Genomic DNA, 3,386 nt, shown 5'->3' on the forward strand with positions numbered 1-3,386 from the left:
TGCAGGCCAACCACACCTTGTGGTTGGAGAGGCCTTGAGATTCTAAGTGGTTGTCTCAGTGAGGTCATCAGGTCTCACTGCCACATCACATTTGAAACTCATTGGGCACATCTACACTAGATGCTACATCACTGTAGCAATGAGCTATGTCACTGTTGCTCACTGCTACAGCAACATAGCATCAGTGGGCACAAACCATGACACTGACACTACAGCTTGTTGCTACTATGCAGTAGCATGAGAAGAAACCTGTGCAGCATCGGGACTCTGCAGTAATGCAGGTTACTGTGTAGTCATTAAAGGACTGAGCAATAACAACTGCACAGTCCGGCACATGTGTAGATGTGCCCGTTGAAAGGATGCCAGGATGTGTGAAAAATATCTTTGAATTAAATGCCTTTTGTAGTAGCTATGTGTTTGGCAATGGTCTTTACATGTGAATCAGAGGCTATGCCAGGAGATGCAAAGAAACTGGAGACTACAGGACCTGACTTGAAGTAGTTCCAAGTTGACTGCACATTCTACTTACTGTGAAATGCTTACTGGCCCATGCTAATACTGACAATAACCAGTCTGAATGAAAACAAAAGTCTTTTTTCATCAATGTTTGTGTTTGATTCCTGACTAAATCTGGAAAAAAAAATCTCAGTCAGCACATCTACACATGACACTACATTGCTGTAGCAATGTGCTATGGCAACATAGCATTGGTGATTGCAAACCATGACACCACAGCTATGTCACCATAGCAATACACTCCCTCATTATAGTGCATTGCTTTGGCAACATAGCAACTGAAAATAACTGCCCGGTGCACACGGCACAGTATGGGCTGTTACTGTACCATCGTTTAGTACATCCATCTTATCTGACAAATTTACTATTCAGTGGGTGCATCTACATGTGTCCCTATGGTGCCTTTGTTACTGCGCTGTTATTTAGTACTTCCTTTTGGAAATAGTTGGCTCATACTCAGCTTAAGGTCAATTATAACCTCCATGTTCTTCTCTGTAGTACTGTAACCTAGCCAGTCATTCTCTAGTCTGTATTTGTTCACATAATTATTCTATTCCAAGTGCAGGACTTTGCCCTTGTCTTTGCTGAACCTTATCTGATTCATTGCAGAACATTTATCCTGTCTAAGTCAGGAGTGGGCAATTATTTTGGGCAGAGGGCCACTTACTGAGTTTTGGCAAGCCATCAAGGGCCTCATAACAGGCAGCCCAGGGCAGATACATGTTAATTTTCTAAATTTTTTAGGGGTCCCATGGGCCAGATAGAATGGCCTGGCAGTCCGTATCCGGCCCCCGGGCCACATTTTGCCCACCCCTGATCTAAGTCATTTGGGATCATAGTCCTGTCCTCCACTGTGTTTGCAACTATACCAAATTGGTATTGTCCACAAATTTGCTAAGTATGCACTCTATTGCATCATCCAGATCAGACCCCTAGGGAACCCCAGCTGATACCTCCTCCCAACTAGACACTGAGCCATTGATGATTACTCCTTGAGTACAATGATTCAACCAGTTATGTATCTGCCTTACAGTATGTTTGTTTAGTCTATATCTCCTTAGCTTGTTAATGAGAATATTGTGGGAGACACTGTCTAAAGCCTTGCTAAAGTCAAGGTATATATATCATCCTCACTGCTTTCCCCCCATCCAGAGCCTGTCACTATCAAAGAAGAAAATCAGGTTGGTCATGCATGACTTACTCTTAGTTAATTCCTGCTGGCTGTTCCTGATCACTTGTTCTCTTCTAGGTGCTTTACAATAGATTCCTTGAGAACTGCTCCATTATCTTCCCAGGTACTGAGGTCAGGCTGATTGATATGTACTTCCCTGGATCCTCCTTTTTCCCTTTCTTAAAGATGGCCACTATACTAGCCCTTATTCCATCATCCAGGACCTCACCCAACTTCCATGATTTCTCAAAGATGATAGCTAATGGCTTGAAAAATTATTTCAACCAATTCCTTCACTACCCTGCGTGCATCCCATCCAGCCCTGCCAACTTGAAAGTATATAGTTTCTCTAAATAATCCCTAACCCAGATGTGGGTAAAATACGGCCTGCAGGCCAGATCTAGCCCACCAGTGGGTTCCTTGGTCCCACTAGCCCAGATGTGGGGGGCAGCCTGGGCACTGGTGCGTGCAGCTGATGCCACCACACCACCCCCAGGTGTGCAGCAGGGCAGGGGTGGCACAGGAGCCAGACTTGGCTTCCTGGAAGTCCCTGTGAGAGTGCCTCACCCTACCTGGCTACCGGTGTCTCTGCTGCCACTGCTGGACCCAGCCTTGCTGCCCAGGCACCCCAGCCCATCCTCTTCTGGTCTCACGTTCTCATCACCCCACGATCCTGGCCCCATCCAACCTTCCCACTCCCAGACGTTGCTTCCCAGCCACCTGTGGCTCCATCCCATCCAACTGGCTGAGCACACCCTTCCCATGGGGGTCCTGGGCCAGTTTCCATGGAAACTCTGCCTGCCTGCCCACCTGCTCCATCCAGCACCCTTGGCTGGGAGTGTGGAGTAGACAGGTTTGGTGCCAGGTAGGATCAATTGCCACTACCTCTTGCCACACTAGGCTGGGTTAGCACCCCTCACCCAGCCTGTAACAGCTCACCAAGACATCTTAAGTGCCATCCAGCCCAAATAATTGCTCACCCCTGCCCTAATCTGTGCTGCCATTACTCTACATTGTTTCTCTTCTTCCCTATCTTTGCTGCTAACTATACTCATCTGACAGTTGCCCCTATCTGTGAAAACTGAAGTAAAGAAAGTATTAAATACTTCAGCCTTCTCTGCATCTTCTGTAACTAGATTACCTACGGTTTCACTGGTCTGCCTCTTACTTTTGACATACTTTTAGAATCCCTTTTTACTGTCTTTTATATCGCTTCCCAGTTGCATCCCAAATCATATCTTAGCCTTCCCAAATCATATCTTGGCCTTCTCCATGCATGCCCATGTAACAGTTTTATACTGTTCCCTATGACTATGTCCAGGTTTCCACTTTTCATAACTTCCTTTTTGAAGGAATTTCTGTCTAGCTAGGCTGGTCTCCTGTTTCACACCCCATTCTTCTGATACATTGATATAGCTTGGTCCTTCACCTTTAAACCTTTACATCCTTGAAGTACAGGCAGCTCTCCTGGATTCCTTTACCTCTCTAACTTGCTTTTTGTGGGTACTGCCCACCAGGTCCCTGACTCTGCTTTTTCTGAAGTACACTTTTTTTTTCTGATGCTTTTCTTCCTTCCCTTAGGATCCTGAATTCTGTCATTTTGTGGTGGTTGTCACCCAAGTTGTCTTTCCTCTTCATATTTGAAACAATTTCTCCCTGTTTTGGGCAGCAAATCAAAAAGCCCCCCCCCCCCCCCCCC

General features: G+C 46.0%; 1 protein-coding gene across 1 annotated transcript in view; it reads left to right on the plus strand.

The window, feature by feature from the left end:
• Positions 1–3,386, plus strand: part of LAMB4 (laminin subunit beta 4) — a 91,114-nt gene that overhangs the window by 71,992 nt on the left and 15,736 nt on the right. The window lies entirely within an intron of this gene.

The sequence above is a fragment of the Gavialis gangeticus genome, unplaced genomic scaffold, assembly GCF_001723915.1.
Source record: "Gavialis gangeticus isolate Ggan-Ray unplaced genomic scaffold, GavGan_comp1, whole genome shotgun sequence".
In the NCBI taxonomy this organism is placed as follows: domain Eukaryota; kingdom Metazoa; phylum Chordata; order Crocodylia; family Gavialidae; genus Gavialis; species Gavialis gangeticus.